This window comes from Schistocerca serialis, chromosome 3, assembly GCF_023864345.2.
Source record: "Schistocerca serialis cubense isolate TAMUIC-IGC-003099 chromosome 3, iqSchSeri2.2, whole genome shotgun sequence".
NCBI lineage: Eukaryota > Metazoa > Arthropoda > Insecta > Orthoptera > Acrididae > Schistocerca > Schistocerca serialis.
Genome location: NC_064640.1, coordinates 979,115,168 through 979,135,278, shown reverse-complemented (window position 1 = coordinate 979,135,278; position 20,111 = coordinate 979,115,168). Strand labels below are relative to the sequence as shown.

General features: G+C 44.6%; 1 protein-coding gene and 1 pseudogene across 1 annotated transcript in view; both read right to left on the bottom strand.

Moving 5' to 3' along the window:
- Positions 1 to 20,111, bottom strand: part of LOC126471420 (neurogenic locus Notch protein) — a 381,291-nt gene that overhangs the window by 272,247 nt on the left and 88,933 nt on the right. The window lies entirely within an intron of this gene.
- LOC126472103 (5S ribosomal RNA) lies at positions 7,100 to 7,218 on the bottom strand (annotated as a pseudogene).

Here is a 20,111-nt window from a genome sequence, read left to right as displayed (position 1 = left end):
AATACAGGAACAGACATTTTTCACGTGCCTGCCAGTTTTTGTGCCGCCGGCGACTAGGTAATTCCCGTCCCGCAGGTGAGCGGCCGTTTTTTAGGCACGCTAGCGTGTTGCCTGTTTGCTTTCCTCGGTCCCTTTGTGAGTTCTGTATTCTCCGGCTGCCAATGGGAAAGTATCCCGGCTCTTTTTGTTGGTTTACATTCGGACGACTCCACCCTCGTCACTGCCCACGCACGCTCGCCGCGGGTTGCTCTCTGTACAGCCTAACCCCAACCTCCTGCCTCCCCATCCCATCCGTCTTCTGTTGGAGACGCGCAATGAGACTCAGCCCAATGCATATCTACCTTCTGAAAGCCTCTGTCTCCATTTATCAGATCGTAAAGCGTGAAGGCCAGCCATTGGCACCTTGTATTCGTCGACACAAAAGAAACGGCAAAGCATCGACGCAAGCGTTACTAACGCCTGCCTGTAATGAAAACGTAAAGAGTTCTAGCAAGTCTGTCCGTGTAAGAGAGCGAACTAATTATTGTCCTCTGGACATCTGTAGAGAACGGCGAAAAGCAAAGTGTTACAAAGCTCGGCTCCTCAGCAGTGAAGACGCTATTAGAGAGATGGAAAATATTCGGTACACCCAAGACTGAAAGAAATGTGTATCCTTCCTGACAAACAAGCAAACGTGAAGAATAGTTTCTTAAAACAACACTTTACTGGGAACAAATAGATGACGTCGAATCGAAGGCGAAACAGCTGGGTTGCCATGCGCAACATGATCACTCCAAACATTGTGCGCGAGCATTCTCTACGAATATTTATACGCCATAATAGTACATGACCATGATCCCCGTAACTGTCAGCTATACAACTTAATTGGAACTACTCAGCTGCACTGACTACAGTTCTCAAATGGCTCTGAGCACTATGGGACTTAACATCTGAGGTCATCAGTCCCCTAGAACTTTTTAAACCTAACTAACCTAAGGACATCATACACATCCATGCCCGAGGCAGGACTCGAACCTGCGACGGTAGTGGTCGCGCCTAGAACCGCTCAGCCACAGTTCACAACTGACCGTATTAAAGGTTTCGTTCCCAACCATTCATTGATGTCTCCGCATCTCATTACAACAGCGCACACCAACAGCAGCTTCCCGGTGCCTCCGATGTTACTTGAATTTTGGAAATACAATCTCTCCCCACCCCTCTTGCCACTGGGTTATAGAAATAAAATATGTTGTGAAATTAAGCCTCAGATATCAATAATTGAAAATGGAAAATAATGTAAGCTCTGCTTCAACGAAAAATAATTTTGTTTCAGTTGTATCAAAATTATCTTCTTTCATCAATGAAAAACCATGAACCATGAACTTTGCACCACTCATTTTATTCTTTTTTCTCCCTTTTCCTTGCGTAATACTAATTTTAGCTGCGGCTGCAGGCGACGAACTCGGCGGACAAGAATTCCTGCGTCAGCCGCTAACGTGCAGCCTATGTGTTGTATTTGGCCCTGAGCGATTGTGCCACACAGAAAATACTCTCGCTCACAGCCCTGGCCGACAGTGCAAATAAACTTCAATACTCTCGGCCGTCTACCTTACATTACATTTCAATATAACTGTCCGTCTTCGTCGCTATTTTTTTATTTTTGAAAGTTATACACTCAACGCGTTTCGGCCACAGTCTTCATCAGAAATGTTTCACGACATACAACTTTTAAAAAATTAAAAATAATAGCGATAAAGACGGACGATTATATTGACTAATGACACGACCGCGGACTCGTATAATAATTTTATGTCATTCATAGACAACTTTACATTACATTTGCCGCTTACAAATCTTTTGCAAGCGTTTTATGGTTCAATATCTTCACATTAAGTTATCAGGAGAAAAATTAATCAATACACTGACGATACAGGTACTAACGCAAATATCAAAATGGAAGTACCGTAAGAAGACTGCGTAGCGTTGCTGCTTTCTAGCTCCATATCTAGCTAACAGTTTGTACAGTGGTTCACTCACCCACAAGCTCTTTCTCGAACAGTCATAATGACAGCGTCAACAATCGCCTACCGCCGGCAATCCCTTTCCTATTATTGCCAAGAGATCTCTCTTGCTATTAGCATTTTCTCTACTTTTTGTTTTAGTCGCAGAGATACTGTAGTCTACTATTTGCATTTAAAATCGTTACTGTATTACATGTTTCTACGACTGAAATGGGCAGTAAGCAATATAACAACACACTAGAATCTTTCTGTTCCTGAAGGAGTAAATGAAATCATTGGCGCCGAAACACTTCAGAACAGAGAACGTTACTTACTGCAAGGAAGGGACCGAGGATTCGTTCACATTTACCTGTCAGCCAGTTCCTACAACATTTAAACACCAAACTGAGTGGAGAGATTTAAATTCATTCGTTCAAGACGAAAGGTTCCTACGAACTTCTCATGGACGAAGACTACATTCGAGACAAGAGATACACCCCAGCGGACAAAAGCGGGGAAGTAAAGTGTTCGTGCCCTCGTTGATGGAACCATACCGGCATTCACAGGATATAATTTTTAGGACAGCCAGCTGAGATATTAATTCAGCTCCCGCTGATTACGAGTTCCCAGTATTTACCAATGTATCAGTTCCACCTGTGGATGAAACAACCTGTCAGCTATATCGTGTACTATGCAACATCATTTGTTCGACACTCAATTTGATTAAGCGTCCACAAGAATATCTACGACTAATCATTTTCACGACAAAACAGTACTTTTCCAGAACTGCCACCAGATTTGTGAGGACGACACTTTCGCAGCTTGGTATTTTCAAACCTCTCTTGCTAGGAACTGACGTAAAGTGTACTGTTTGAGTGCATACACGCGGATAAATCAGTGATGACTAATGGCATTACGCGGCAAATGACAACAAGCTACGAATCTTTTAATGTCAGAGCAATTCATGGGGTAATAACTGAAGCAATGAAAAATAATCTGTCCAGGATGTAGATTGGGGTCACCCTCAAATGTGCTCTTTGTCCCCGAGGTACCTTGCCGGTAGGGCAGGACACTCTCGTATGGTCTTTAGTTTATAAATAGTGTTTGGTTAGAGCGACCTGCAAATCCGTTCCAATGGCGTAGCGTGCTCGTGGCCAGTCGCCCTTGCAATGCCTTGACGTCGAACACGGCCATCCTGTGTATTACTCGGGCCCAACTCTGGGATGCGATAGTGTGTCGAAAACAGCTAATCGGGCCCTGCGCATCATGTAGAATGGCAAGAACACAACCTAATTGGAGGCTGTGAGGGCAGTGGATACGCCGGCACGGTCTGATGAGAAAGGCGGAAGGAGCGTCGTGCCGCGGGCAGTTTGGCCCTGCTCACCGCTCTGTTATTTATCCCCCCGAGGCAGTCGCAACAGCCCTACCATAAAACTGCTGCCTTCTGGCCACTTACTGTATATACCCACATCACCCGTCCCTCTCGCCTGTTTCCCGTCGCATTTGTACTAGACTTCGGTGGCTCATCGTGTGCACAATTTAAATCCTGCGATTCCGTTGGTATGTACCTAGAGCGTAGAATCGTTCCGTGTGTCACTCTTTTGTAAAATTGTCCCTCGTTGGTATACACCACTTACTAAAGCCTAATATTTTACCCCTCCACAACATACAGCTCCCGTTTTCAATTGTTTTTTCGTATTTCTCCATTCGGAAAAAATCAACAGAAATACAGTTTGTGACGTGTTCCAGTCGGTTCTACACAGCGGCTACGTGCACTGATATCTCACATCGCCTGGATAGCCTTATAGATCGCGCCGATTATCTGAATTAAAAATAAAACTGCTTTTTATAAAAATTAAAAAAGAAATTCTTATGTTCCAAAATGCACTTCTAGCCAGTACATCAGAAAAATAATACTACTTAACGGGTAAACTTTCTTCGAAGCTGTTTCTAAAATGCCACCGATCAATCATTTACCACAAAGCAACTGGTCCACTTGCTGTGATTTACCGCCATTTAATACGATACGTGATCTTCAGTGCGCACATACACGCAAACCGGGACCGCACATCACCAGCAGTGTGTACTAGAATTTATCTGTTGTTATGAATCACTTTAGTACACATCTTCAAAAAACTCATCACTGCGACTTACTTTCAACACCGTGCATGTAGAGAGTACAGGAAAGAGTTCAGTTGCTTCCCTATTAGAGCATTTTCCACAGAACGAAATGCCACCAGAAACACACAAAATCCATCACTATACGGAATCGTTTCCGTGGTAGTTGTAGCTGTTGCCCATGGAGATAGTTTTTTTTTTTTTTTACGCTCGATGAAAGAAGACGTTCGAAGACTTCCGTCCGTTGGAATGTGATAAAGCAAGAAGACGACTTACGTGCCAAATTATGCGAAGAAATTCTCAGCTGTCTCATTTGAGGTAACATCATCGCTTTTTAAAAGCTGTGGCTTTCACATCTGCATTTCAAACTATCACCTACGACAAATATTTTAGGATGTCCAGTGAGATGTGAAGCAGAATACGAAGAGACACATAGAAACTATTACACACAACAGCAGCCGTGTGGGCGGATACAGAAAAATCGGTGTATTTTAACAATATCTAAGACTATCAGTACTACTCCCCAAAGTGAAACACTACAGTATACAAGGTGTAACGGGTGTAAATGTAGATATTTTTATATGTTGTACCTTGATATATAAAGAAGTTAGTGTGTTGGTCGTTTCTTCTCTGCGTCGAACAGTCTCCCCACAAACACTTCACGAACTTTACAATCTCATGTTTTCTGCACAATAGTACTGCGTCACGAAGTAGACTAACCGTTTTGCAAACGTTTTGAACCATGGCTGGCTGACCATGAGAATAAAAAGGAGATGCCAGCCACTCTGCAACCTTCATCCTAAATACTTTTGCATATAAAGCTTTAAAAAGTAGTTGTGTTTGTGTGTGGCAATTAAACTCCGATACTTTTTCTTTTTTTTAATTCCGTGTACATTCACAGCACGGGAGGTTTATTAGGTGTCTTGTACTACATTTGCAACAGTTGAGAAATTGGTAACAATTCAGACGTGCTATACTTCTCTGGAAGATGATCAATATGAAAAACATCAACATGAAAGACATCAACATGAAAGAAGCGCACAATATGGTATTGGAAAATTAAAGATAAGTCAGTACATTTTACATCAAATTTGTGTTGATAATTGGTGCAACGTTTCCTTAATGGTGACTACACACAAAACGAAATCGTATTGCTCAACCGTGTTCCAATTTTAAAAACAATCAAATTTTGTTTGCCTGTTTGTCAATGTGGATATGACGTGCGCCCTACATTTCGGTTTGAAACGAAGTAGTAATTAAACATGGAGAGAGAGCCGGTAACCCGCCAAAAAAGAAAGAATGCAGTTGGCCGGAAAGGCTGCTGTTTTCTCACAGCCAGGTGCAAACGGGTTCTACTAACTGATTCAAAAAAATTGTTCAAATGGCTCTGAACACTATGGGACTTAACATCTATGGTCATCAGTCCCCTAGAACTTAGAACTACTTAAACCTAACTAACCTAAGGACATCACACAACACCCAGTCATCACCAGGCAGAGAAAATCCCTGACCCCGCCGGGAATCGAACACGGGAACCCGGGCGCGGGAAGCGAGAACGCTACCGCACGACGACGAGCTGCGGACACTACCAACTCATCATCTTGCTAAAGATCAATTGACTAACGAATGCTACACAAGTTTTCTGGACTAACTAGGAGAAAAATGTACGATTTTGGAAGCCTGTATGGCAAAAGGAAAACTTTCATTCGGGAAATGCAGTTGGTTACAATTGTTCAACGGGATACGAAATACGACTTGCTGGGACACCCATTCTATTCACTATACCCCAACGACTTTTACTAAGTAGTGTGTTGCGGGAAGATATCTGGGCTCCAGTGTATTTTGCAGACGTTCCTGAACCGCACGCAGATGGACTCTACTCACCAGAGAAAACGTCGAATGAAGTGCACTGACCTATTCACCGCCAGCCAGAGAAATTTGCACCTCTCACACATACGTAGGGTGAACGTGCCGCGTTGTAGGTGGCTGTCTGTAGCCAACTCGGGGTACTTCACCGCCTGAAAGCCGCGCAACTCTGAAAACGTGCACAGATAGTCGTATATAGTTTATATTCGTGACGCCGGTTGTCCCATTGCAGACAGAGCACCATTAGAAAGGGCGCGCAACATCGCAGCCTACCCGTTTAGATCGGGTTGGTGGGGGAGCCGCCCTGCGGCCATCACGACGGCCGCTCATTACAGTCTGAGCCGCGCTGCCCTGCAAATAAAAAAAGCGCAAGCGGCCGCGACCGGTCGCCGCATAATCTGGCTGCTCGCAATTACGGGCCCTAACCGTTCGTGTCACTCGGCCGCGGCCAGCATCCGCGTCACGACAAAGGCTCCCACACAGCCCGTGCCCTCAGACACGGCCACTTCGAAGTTACGCAGCTCTTCTCCTCCCCGGGTACCTTCTAACGACTCGTACGTCTTAAATCTACTCCTTTCAATTGCTAATGAAGCAAGCCTTACAGTGACAGTTCAGTTAACGGCTAATTGTTATTTCACACGCGGTCAAAGTAACACAATGAACACGTACTCCGCACAGTGCGTAAGCGTTCCACTGCCAGATGAAAGTTCACCATTTACAAGGCGTCATGTATAGCTCAAAACGGCCCGTCATGTATGTTAAACTACTCCAGACATACTACTGTTTTTCGATTAACATCACAGTACGATCATTCCACCTCCTCCAGCTTTTATGTTTATTTCTCTGTTACGTAGCCGTGATTCTTTGTGTACCTCTCGGTTTCCCCACACGCAGAATTCAGATTGCGTGGCTAAATTTATATTCTTTACCCAACTCCGTCCGAACAGGCTTCGGTAGGTCCAACGCTGCTGACCGATCACTGTGTTATCCTCCGGACAGGCGTCACTACATGCGGGTATAGAGGGGCCTGGGACAACACACTGCTCTCCCGGCCGTTGCGTTTTCGTGACCGGAGACGTTACTTCTCAATTAAGTATCTCCTCAATTGGCCTCACAAGGGCTGGGTGCACCCCGCTTGCCAACAGCGCTCGGCAATCCTGGACGGTCACCCATCCGGGTGCTGGCCGGGCCCGACAGCGCTTAACTCCAGTGATCTGACGGGAACCGGTGTTACCATTGCGGCAAGGCCGTTGGCCCGCTCTTTACATATCACAATTTTATTTGTCTGACGAAGCTTAAATGACTAATGATTTGACTGTACCATCACATGTAATGGCGTGATATGTGTAATGAAGCATGTTTCTCCTCAAGTATGGGTACGTTGTACAGTGTTTTATAGTTGTTTTATGTTTTGTTTTCGTGTGCTTACGAGTTTTTTTGTAAATTGGTCTACCTCTATGTGATTGCATTTTATAGGTCTGAAGATGGTCATTACCAAGCGAAATAAATAACCTGATTACAAATCAATATTGTGATCCGTGACTGGAATTATAATAAAGCCTCTATTATTTTCTCCCTATTACTTAACTAACATTCATAGTGTTACAGTTTTGGTGGCCACCTTCATTTCTTAACCTGTACCACTTGAGATCAATACAGAAATAAATTAATACTTCGCAGTTTGGTAAAAGCATGGCACACATGACTTATTTCTACAAAATGAAATTAAACAATATTAGTACACTGCTATGGCAAATTGCTTTTACGTAAGACTCTACTGTATTAAAATTACGCAATAGTTCATCTATTCACAACAATCATGGAACATTACTGACCTTAGAGGAACGGGCTATTTGTTTACGACATGAAGGTTGGAGAAGTTTTGGGAACAGGTGCCGTATCACCCAGTTTCTCCTTGTGTTTTTGTTGATTCATATGACATCTTCCCTCACCTGTTTCTGTTAGATACGTATCCTCATTTCGTGTCAAATTACTTTCAGTATAAAATCGCAGCGCCTGTCCCCCATATTTTCGTACTGTTGACGTTTCGTTGGACAGTATACCTGCAGTTTGAGAAATGGTCGCTTTAGTTTTATGTCATCGTTTCACTCAGACAAGTACCTGTTGCTGAACGAGGTTTGCATCGCTTGTACTATACGCGCAGACTAAGTTGGCACTCGGGAAAATGAGTTACCCATTTTCTTGCTGTGAAAGGTACTGTACGTAAATGAAACACAGTTACATCAACTCCTGGACTTAGTTTTTCGGCAGAGGTTCTCCTTTTCCTTTAAAAAAATTGAAAACCACTTCTTTCGTGTGTAAGAGTTTTCTTCACTATACTTTTCATTCAGTTTGGAGTACACCGATTTGCACAAAAGGAGGATTTTTCAGTACCTAATAGTTTCACAACTATGAAGTGGTTATTTCTTCGTTATTGACCATAGTTATTGTAACAATTGGATATTTAGTAACCTATCGGATAAAATTTCGCGTTAATAATTTGGTCGTGGGTTACTTTACGTCTGGATCACTTTGGGTGATACTTTGCTGCGTACGAAATATAGCCAACATATCAAAATCATTTTCTAAGCTGGAATGAAGGCCATATCACAGAACAGTACGGAGGAACGAGGCGTTGAAGTATTTGGTTTGAAGGCGTTTGCACCGAGAGCGCTCCTGTTCGCGAACTGCAAGTAGCTTGCAGAACGGTGTTCTTGTTTGCTTCCTCAGTCGCGAGCAGTTCGACGCACCTTTCTCAAAATGAGTAGTGGCAGTTTATTATTGTGCTTAGCGCTGGAAGAAAATAACTAATGAGAAGAAAGTCTACTTCAACATTTACAAACTAGAAAGCTGAAACACATCTCATCTTCACAACAAGGCTCGAAGAAGGTTTCTTTATGGCATTTATCAATTGTCATTTATTGAACGACGAAACATGTCCCAGGTCTAGTCAAACATAATTTGTGAAAGGGTTCATCAACCAGGTATTTGTATCCAATGACTCCTGGCGAAAAATTAACCTTAACACTAAGGTAAAAAAAAGCCAAAATACTTTGTGGACTACAGTGACTTACTTAACATTTGTTTTGCTGTGAAACAATGAAAACTATTTACAACGAGCTAAAATTTGGTACCCCATCAGTTGGCTTGTCCCATCGCCCCAACACCTCGGTCATCAGCAAATTTTGCAGTTGCTATCCTTACTCGCGGTACTGGAATAGTACTTGTTACGTAATTGTGGTCTCGGAATCAATGATATAGTGAAGCTGAAGCCTACTTACGAAAGCAAAAATATTCGACATGCTGGAAAAGAATTGTTCTCAAAATGAAAGTAGGGGCAAAATTTAGATGATGAAACTCTTTTTTTTTTTAATTTCATTTATCATTAACGATGTTTTTGGAAATCCTGCGACTAACGAGTTAAATACTGAAGTACTAAAGGTGTTACTTTTTTTAGCGACACGTTTCTATAATTTATTCCCATTTAAAAGTCCTGTAGGACTTTTCATTAGTATTGGATGTAATGACTGTGTATGCGTTGTTTTGCCTATCTTTTCCTGCCGTTGTCACTTTACTGTATCAAGGTACTGAGCCTCCAACTCGCAGAAAATTATGCACACGCAAGACATCGTTTACCTGATACGCTTACGTTAAATAGCAACTATTACTCGCAAGCTACTAGATTTTCAAAAATAAACAATACATAACTAGCCCTGTATCCAGATGTTCTACATATCTGAGGAGGCGAGAGCAGCGTAGCAGCAAACTCATAGACGCGAGTCGTAAGCATCGACTGCGCGAATTGCGGCCGTACGAGCAGACACATGCGCGCGCTAGTAGGGCAGGGTGAGGGGAGGGGGAGCAATGGAGGGGGGAGGAGGAGGGGGGGAGAGGGGGAGGGAGAGAGAGAGAGAGAGAGAGAGAGAGAGAGAGAGAGAGAGAGAGAGCGCAGCCACGCCTCCGGCCGCGGGCAGGTCTCGGACACGAAGGCGCGTGGGCGTTGCTCCGTGAGAGCGGGAGAAGGGGCGAGATCGGCGCGGCAGCCACGAACGCCCCAAGGCGAGCCGAGCCGAGCCCAGCTCAGCTCCGAGAACAAAGCGCCGGCACAGCCAGCACGACGCGGTTCGTAGGGCCTTCGTGCTCACAGCGCCAAAACACTCACGCGACTCGCACCGCTATAGTCAGCTTCGTCCACAAGCGCTCATCGTGCTCACTGACGTCGCCCAGTATCATTTAATCCCTTACCGTACTTTCGCGAATCCGATCCATTCAAACAAAAGCGGACCAAACGTGAACATCCCGTGTCACACTCGTGGGAATGAAAGTCGGGTCACCTTTTTATTATTTTTTTCCTTCAAGTGTCGAATATGTGTCTATTCCGATGTTGTTCAACCTGTATATTGAGCAAGTAGTAAAGAAAACAAAGGAAAAATTTGGAGTATGAATTAAAATCCAGGGAGAAGAAATAAAAACTTTAAGGTTTTCCGATGACATTGTAATTCTGTCAGAGGCAGCAAAGGACCTGGAAGAACAGTTGAACGGAACGAACAGTGTCTTGAAAGGAGCATATAGGATGAACATCAACAACAGCAAAACTAAGGTAACGGAAAGTAGTCTAATTAAATCAGGTGATACTGAGGGAATTAAATTAGGAAATGAGACATAGTAGTAGATGAGTTTTGCTATTTGGGAAGCAAAATAACTGCTGATGATGGTCGAAGTAGAGACGATATAAAATGTAGACTGGTTATGGCAAGGAAAGCGTTTCTGAAGAAGGGAAATTTTTTAACATCGTCTATAGATTTAAGTGCCAGGAGATCTTTTCTGAAATATTTGTATGGAGTGTATCCATGTATGGAAGTGAAACATGGACGATAAATAGTTTAGACAAGAGGAGAATAGAGGCTACAGAAGAATGCTCATAATTAGATGGGTGGATCGCATAACTAATGAGGAGGTACTGAATACAACTGGGGAGAAGAGGAATTTGTGGCACAACCTGACTAAGAGAAGGGATTGATTGGTAGGACAAGTTCTGAAGCATCAAGGGATCACCAATTTTGTTCTCGATGGGAAGAGCGGAGAGTAAAAATGGTCAGAAAACATGAAATACGAAGTAAGACTACTTTATGCAGAAGGCTAACTTAGTTAATCCTTTTATATGTACAGATTAGGAAGGAAATCTCATACCGTTATTTTACCAAATAACATCTTTGGTTCTAATAAATCAAGTTATTCTATATGACCAGTAGTGGATGACTATTTTTTTCCATGACTTTATATAAGAAACAAGACTTGAAACAGTGTTAACGTCTAACCGAGCAGTATCACGTGAAAAAAAAGTGTAGCTACGTAACAGATGTCACTTGTACTGCGATCGTCTCGCGCATCACACTAACGACCTTCGCACGCTCCGTCTCCAATCGCTTGGGACGGGTTTCGTCGAACTAAATGGGTTAACGACCTCCTTGTCGGTCCTTGATGTCTACCGGCCGCCGTGTAGCGTCATGCAGATGCGGTATGGAGTGGCATGTGGTGAGCACACCGCTCTTCCGGCCGTTTTGTAGACTTTGCAGACCTTGCAGCCGCTGCTACTCGGTCAAGTAGGTCCTGATTTGGTATCATGAAGCAGAGTGCATCCCGTAACAGTCCTCCCACCGAGGAAAAATCCGGGAATTGATCCCGAATCCTCTGCAAAACAGCCATCTACGCTCGCCACCTAGCTAAGGAGGCGGACGAAGGGCTGTTAATATCTGCAGTCCTCTGCATGTATTAGGTACTTCCATCTTCACGGGTGTCGCTCAGTCGAACGAGAAACGAACAGCGATACCACATCTTGATGGTTTTGATTGCATGTTCCTGACACTATCGACTTTCTTGTCTTAATTGGCTACTGAAAACAAGTGGGTGTACTGCAGCGCCCACGGCCGTTTATTCCCGTACTGAGTTTCGTCTGGTTCGAGTGGTCATTTTCGTTTCACGCCAGCGCCAAAACTGTGTCTCTAGCGAGTGCTGTCTACTGTTCAGTTTGGCACCTGAACGGTGAAAATGAGGTTATGAGTGACTGTCCTTTTTACGAAAAAATCTAAATATAGTAACAAAATGTACGAAGAAGCAATGACAACAGAGTTTATGAATGATCAAAGCAAAATTCGTGGTGGGTATTCTTGACAAAGGTCCTGCGTTAAATTCTCTGCGCTCCTAAGAATATTTCGTCTCTCCCGTAGGAGAACACTAACAGAAAAAATACCAGGATTCGTGCAACATTTTCACTGTGCCACAAAAAGCAAACAATACAATAAAGAGAAAGAAGACACGGAAGCACAAAACCCATTGCTAGTATAGGAATTAGCTCGGTCAGAATACGTTAACTTCCTATGTTAGCATACGCTGCCACAGTTCCCCGTTTCTGCGCATGCGTAGCGTTCTCGGAAATTTGGAACTGAACATTCGGCACAATAAACTGATCACTGACGTCACTGAAATACTAGCGACGTTGATGGCTGCTTATTTGTACGTAGGTTCGAACGGCACACGCACTTGTACACTCCTGGAAATGGAAAAAAGAACACATTGACACCGGTGTGTCAGACCCACCATACTTGCTCCGGACACTGCGAGAGGGCTGTACAAGCAATGATCACACGCACGGCACAGCGGACACACCAGGAACCGCGGTGTTGGCCGTCGAATGGCGCTAGCTGCGCAGCATTTGTGCACCGCCGCCGTCAGTGTCAGCCAGTTTGCCGTGGCATATGGAGCTCCATCGCAGTCTTTAACACTGGTAGCATGCCGCGACAGCGTGGACGTGAACCGTATGTGCAGTTGACGGACTTTGAGCGAGGGCGTATAGTGGGCATGCGGGAGGCCGGGTGGACGTACCGCCGAATTGCTCAACACGTGGGGCGTGAGGTCTCCACAGTACATCGATGTTGTCGCCAGTGGTCGGCGGAAGGTGCACGTGCCCGTCGACCTGGGACCGGACCGCAGCGACGCACGGATGCACGCCAAGACCGTAGGATCCTACGCAGTGCCGTAGGGGACCGCACCGCCACTTCCCAGCAAATTAGGGACACTGTTGCTCCTGGGGTATCGGCGAGGACCATTCGCAACCGTCTCCATGAAGCTGGGCTACGGTCCCGCACACCGTTAGGCCGTCTTCCACTCACGCCGCAACATCGTGCAGCCCACCTCCAGTGGTGTCGCGACAGGCGTGAATGGAGGGACGAATGGAGACATGTCGTCTTCAGCGATGAGAGTCGCTTCTGCCTTGGTGCCAATGATGGTCGTATGCGTGTTTGGCGCCGTGCAGGTGAGCGCCACAATCAGGACTGCATACGACCGAGGCACACAGGGCCAACACCCGGCATCATGGTGTGGGGAGCGATCTCCTACACTGGCCGTACACCACTGGTGATCGTCGAGGGGACACTGAATAGTGCACGGTACATCCAAACCGTCATCGAACCCATCGTTCTACCATTCCTAGACCGGCAAGGGAACTTGCTGTTCCAACAGGACAATGCACGTCCGCATGTATCCCGTGCCACCCAACGTGCTCTAGAAGGTGTAAGTCAACTACCCTGCCCAGCAAGATCTCCAGATCTGTCCCCCATTGAGCATGTTTGGGACTGGATGAAGCGTCGTCTCACGCGGTCTGCACGTCCAGCACGAACGCTGGTCCAACTGAGGCGCCAGGTGGAAATGGCATGGCAAGCCGTTCCACAGGACTACATCCAGCATCTCTACGATCGTCTCCATGGGAGAATAACAGCCTGCATTGCTGCGAAAGGTGGATATACACTGTACTAGTGCCGACATTGTGCATGCTCTGTTGCCTGTGTCTATGTGCCTGTGGTTCTGTCAGTGTGATCATGTGATGTATCTGACCCCAGGAATGTGTCAATAAAGTTTCCCCTTCCTGGGACAATGAATTCACGGTGTTCTTATTTCAATTTCCAGGAGTGTAGTAGTAAAGTCGACCGTGTCATTCCGGAACACTCCCAGGGTGTCGTTAGGTGCTGAGGCCAATGACCGAAGTTACTGAGTCTACTGTTCGGTTTACAAATTTTTTCGTGGTCTTTGTTTACTTCAGTACCGTGTACAGGTACAAAGAAGCATACACTAACTGGAGAAAAATCAGTCACCCGTACGGTCGCTTTGGAGCGCCGAAGATGGTGTAAGCTTGTATACGGTGGTCATAATGTAACTTTAGGCACCATTTCGTTGTACGGAATGAGTACATTAAACTGGGTCGCCCTGGAGATTTGACAGAATGGTGGAAAGGACGTATGTTTGGACGTGCCCTAGACTACATTTTGAATAAAGCTGCCCAGTTTGTTGGTGTATCAGTGTGTCTAAGAGGAAAGATATATCACTTGCAGACATGCAATACAACGTAAGGATAGTGACCCTAACTCGGAAAATCAATAATCAGTGAAAAGGTACCCACTAAACGTCTTAACTAAGTCGTGTGCTTGCGTTCTTTTAAACGCGCAGTTACGATTTATCACACTCGTCTGAAATAGTAACGCGTCCCCCGCTGCCACTCCAAGTTGTGTGTGTCACGTGCTGTGACGAAGGCGCGGCGGCCTCGGTAGGCATACCTGAAGACACTAGCGGACACAATTCCTCGCCGAAATGAGCCCATTAACGAGGCTAAGGATGGTGTCGCGTCGCCTGGGGTGAACAACTTTTTGTGCAGTGTGCTTAGATCCCTTATTGTGATGCGACGGGCGCGGCTTGTGTTGTATATATACGCTTGTAAAGCGTTACGTACTCTTAGACCCTTTCCCCTTCGTCGACAATCGTGGAAGCAAGCGCGACAGGTCGAGAGTAAAAATGCACCGGACCGCTAGTCGCGACCTCCTTTCGCTCGGCCGTCAGGATATTCCAATTAGCGAAGGCACAGAACTGAGCTGAAACCGCTAATGTAGCCGAGTGAGCCTTACTGGCGCTACCTCCTCCGGAAGGTGCAGCCAATTCCCTACACAGTTTACAGGCTTCACTCGCACAAACCGTGTGCTCGAATGTACAAGCGATTTCAGTGGCATCTCCACAGCACAAGACGAACGAATGGCCAGTGTTGAACGCTTAGAGACGGCAGAATATTTCCGACAGAGATGGATTGGTAGTTATACTGATTAAGGTAACGCTCTGGCATGCCCTGAAGTGATTCCCAAAAAGGAAGGTAAGCCTAAATCGAGAGGACCGGATGGGGATTTCATCCCCATTCCCTCCTACATCCGAGTCTACTCAACTACTGCGACACACGGGAGTCGTGGAGTATAGACACTTCCCATCCTGGTCTTTGCTGAAAAATGTATGTCTTGCTTACACGCTATTAAAGCGTACGAACTCAACAACTTGGTTGATAACAACGATGGATCTCTCGAGGGTGCTTCACGCCTGACAATTAATTTAATCCTGAGGAGAGTGACTCAGTATTTCTACCAAAAGGCAAAACAGTCGGTAGGCGCGTGGCCAGATGTGATTCAGCTGGTCGTCAAGTGTCTAATGCTGCTGAGTGTGCATTCCGAAGTGATACGAAAACGAGAGTGGATCGATCAACATATTTTGCAGCAAAACTTGTCCTGAATTGAGAAAGGATTATAAACGACAGAAAAAACATACTGGAGTTGACTGGATTAAGAAATTTGCATGGAGCCTCTAGTGAGCGTACTGAAGAACTCGAAGTTGAGATCAACAAGAATCATTTTGCATAAGAAGAATGTTAGAATCTGATTCAGTATCATCCTGCAAAAACTACATGCTAAAACCCAGTGTACCGATACTCATCAAAAGAGTAACAAAAACTAATTTAGAAATAGAAACAGGGTGCAGTCTAAGGGCCCTAGCAACCTTTTGCACTAGGGTGTTAACTGTTACGCAAAATGCAAATCTTATTTTTTTTTTCTTCAGACGTCAGGTACTGTCATTTTCTTTTCAAACTTATCGTTTGCGATTGCCCTGGCTGGTTTATTTTTGTACACGTGGCATTTCGCATTTCATTATTTCTTTACATAAATACTAACAATATGTGAGGCATTGGGATTCTTGCATGAGTTGGAAAGCTGTGGCTCATTCTGATTCCTCACATTGTTTTGTCAAATATTGTGAAGTTTTGGTGTTAATGAACCATCATGAAGAGTCTTCATGGTAATGCCTGAAGGAAGTTACTTCTTTTGTGGAAAAAAGTTGTAATCATGCTACAAGTCTGTGATAGCGGATTGATGAGAGCAAGTCAGACAAATTATTTTAATGTTCCAGTTGCAGGAAAGCCTTTAGTGATCCAAACTGTGTCATATATGTTGAAGTAAATTTAAATGAGTTTAAGGACCAGCGTGAGAAATGCCAGTTGTTAATAAGTTTCATCGTAATACCATCAACACAAGGAGTCATGTAGAAAATGAGGTGATCAACGAGCCGAGTAGACACCGCTGAACACACTTCTACGTTGACACTAAATAATTTTAGTCAACAACTTGGCAGGTTAATTCTGTACAACACGTTTATTTACTAAATCATTGTGCACTGCGCTACATTATTATCCTAGTGAGACCCTGTCCTTAGAAACGCTATGAATGTAGATGTGTCATGCCGACCTTCATTTTTCTTCTCAATGGGAGACTGGACTGTTGGAACGCACGAAATTAAAACACGGTTTTATTGGGACCATAAAATCAACACGACTGCGTTAGTATCTCTCTGGAAAAAGCGAGATGTCGTTTATAACTTAAAAGAAAACGGTTGATCGAAAACATTAAGCGCTACAAGGTTCACACCACAGCGAGCCGCTATCCCAGAGGACTGGACTGCCTGTAGAATATCTGGAGGACGCATTCTTTCAGTAAAAAAAACTAGGAGCAAACTTGGAGAGGGTATTAATGTTCAGGGAGAAAAAATAAAATCTTCGAGGTTTACCGACGACTGTGTAATTCTGTAAGAGGGTGCAAATGCAATGGACGATGAGTTGCATGGAACAGTGTCTTCAAAAATAGGTTATAAGATGCACAGTGTCGACAAAAATAAAAGAAGTGTAGTGCACTGGTGATAAAAATAACAAGTATTTGGCTTGCGACTGGAGTGGCTGACAAACACAGCAGTCCAATGGTTCGCGGACACTGGAGTCCACCACTCAAACGATGCCTAGGCGACTAAATCCGCCGCCGTGTTGGAAAGCCAGGATTTCCTACGATGCAAAGAAAGCAGTGAGCGCAAAACCTGCCATCCACTTTCTTATGAGCAGTGCGGGGACAGTCCCTTCAACCGTTAACCAAGTTCCGCCATTTCTTCCAGTGCGGAGGCACGAGTCCACCGCACGTTGTTTAGGAAGATTTCTAAACATACATTCTCATGCCAGAAGTTAATGAACAAGTCTACTGCCGAAAAAATGTAGTAGTACTGTATGTTACTCTGTAGCATGTTTCTCTGCGCACTGTGGTTTTCCATTCACTAAAACAAGTATTACGGTTTGATGTCGACTTGGAATAAACGAAGCTCAAACTACAACTCACATTACTGCTGTACTTGGAAATTTATTCCCCGACCGAGAACTCCTTGAAATGAGCTGTATTAGATTTAGATCTACTATCCAACAGCGACCTAGAACAATTTGTGCCAAACCGGGACTCGAACCCGGATCTGCCGCTTATGCTTATCGCGAGCGGGTCCCTTAACAGCTCCCGGACCGCCTCAAACTTCCACATGCGACATGCTCTACATCCGTATATCTTAGTCCACTAAATCCGCTCCCGATAAGAGGAAATCCGAGTTCGAGTACCGTGCCGGCACAAATTTTGTTATGTTACATTGGGTAGTACATCTGCCCAATACAGCTGACGTCAAGGAATAAATTTGGAAATATTTGGTACAGCTACGATCCGTGGCAAGTAAGTCACATCGCAGTGTCAGCGCACACTTTCTTACACTTATTGGCATTGAGCGACTCAAGTGGTGGTGATGGGTATCCAGGCAAGGACTTCTCACAGCTCCAGGACTTTAGCATTACAATCGTCAGTATTCACAGCAAGAGGCGGTCAGTTTCGGCTCTACGACCAAAAGGCTCACACGCAATTCCTCACCCAGCAGGACCGGCACTGCTACTGCTACAACAAAAGTCAAGTTTAGCACTGCACTCAAAACTACAGTACGAAACCCACCACATCTGCAAAGTGATCGTAAGCTTTGCCAGTAAAGTAAATCTCATATTCCGAATAAGCGATGAGTGCTGTCAAAATGGCGCACGGCTGCGAGTAAGCAGCCACGAGAGGACTGGGAACAGGAAACAATTACGCAACCTCAACAGCGCACGCAGAAGCAGGTGGCGGCTTCTGAACACAGCCATCATCTTCCTCTAAGGCTCTGCTCATCCTGATTTATTCAGAGTTTTAAAAGGAAAGTTTTCAGCGAATTCTCAGAATAAGTGGATTCCCAACAATCTCATCATAACGAAGTGAAAATGGGAGGCGAAACTATTAACAACGATTTCCTGGTTGTCGTGGCCCACGGATAATTTGGAGTAAGTGTCAATTACAATGAGTAAAAAGTAATGTAAAGCAGCAGAAAGTAAAACACTAAGACAGTTACAGTTAAAAAAAAAAAAAAGAGGCAACTGTGGGGCAAAACGATCTACGACAGCCACGCCAAGGGAGACAAACAAAAGTTTACTACCACACGAGAAGAAAGCTTTCTTCGAGACAGGCTGGAATTAAACTCTCCCTGCAACTAAGCAAGACGTTTCTGGAAACTTACATTACGACCATTGTGTTGTTAGAGTGGAACAAAGGTAAGCGGGAAATCCTCAAAAGATGAAAATTTTCCAAAATATGCAGCTAAGATGCGTAGAGAATGTAGGTAATGCACAAACGCGAGACGAAAGGATGTCGAGTAAAGCAATGGATTGGAAACTTCTGTGGCAAACCATGATCATAGAAAAGAAAATTTGTCTCTAAGCTACAACATCCAAAACGAAAAACACGTGTGAACGGTAGGAACAAACTACAGTTACAAACATGTTTCGGGGTGACCACCGGACTGCACGCTACACAAACGAGCGCCTGTTCCCAGTGGCTACTCGCGTGCGTGTCACCGATCCAGTTGCGCTTCAAGCTTCGCCGATCACGGACACCGGCGCCATTTTCGGACGTACGAATAACACGTATGTGCTTCATTCGTAATACAACCCGCGCCCTTATATCCGAAATTCTATTCAGATGCTACTATTTAGCTCGTATAAGCTAAGTGAATAGGAAATTTGACGTTACTTCTGTAAAAGCTGTATAGTGATGTGTTAAAAATATTACGCGCGTACCCCTCGGATAGCCTAAATTGGCTTCACTGTAAAAAAGATGATTGCTAGGAACTGTTGTGCCAACTTCTTTATCAAAAGATGAAAGTTGCGAAAACGGAAAGAGAATCGAGATGACCTTCAGATGGTCACCACGCTACTAGTCACTGCTGGGGAACTGGCGAATTCCCTTCAGAAAACTGCAGCTACAACAAGCTTCACATCAGAGAGGAATTAAAACGATTTATCAACACGAATGGTAATCTACACCGTATTAATTTTAGGGGGTGAACGATTTGAACAATTATGAAACCAAAAACGGAATGTAGACTTTCTTCTTTACGCATTAAAACACCTGTCGTAAAATGAATCCAGTAATATCTTGAGCAAAGCCTCATCACACCGTACAACGACTCATTTGGAATATAAGACGGCATGCTAAAAAGTAATGCCTCCTAATTTCTTACGTGGAAACAGAGTTTTATAAATAAAACACACTTTATTAGCATTCTACGTCTTTATTCTTCATGTCTACACATTCATTATTTAACGCAGTCACCCTGCCGACGAACACGTTTCTCCACTCGAGAGACCAGTTTGTTAACACCGCCACTGTAGACTTACTTGGCTGACGGGGCCACAACCTCACCTCTGCATGCACTTCAAAGTGAAGTCCTCGATGGTGTTCTTTAAGTTCTGGAAACTGGTGAAAAACCATGTAGGGTGACGTCGGGACTGTACGGAGGATGATCAACGACAGCAAACTCGAGGCGTCGGATTGTTGCAGATGTAGCAGCACTCGTGTGTGGGCTGGCAATGCCTTGTTGATTATATAGCGTAACGGGTTAAGTGCAGATATT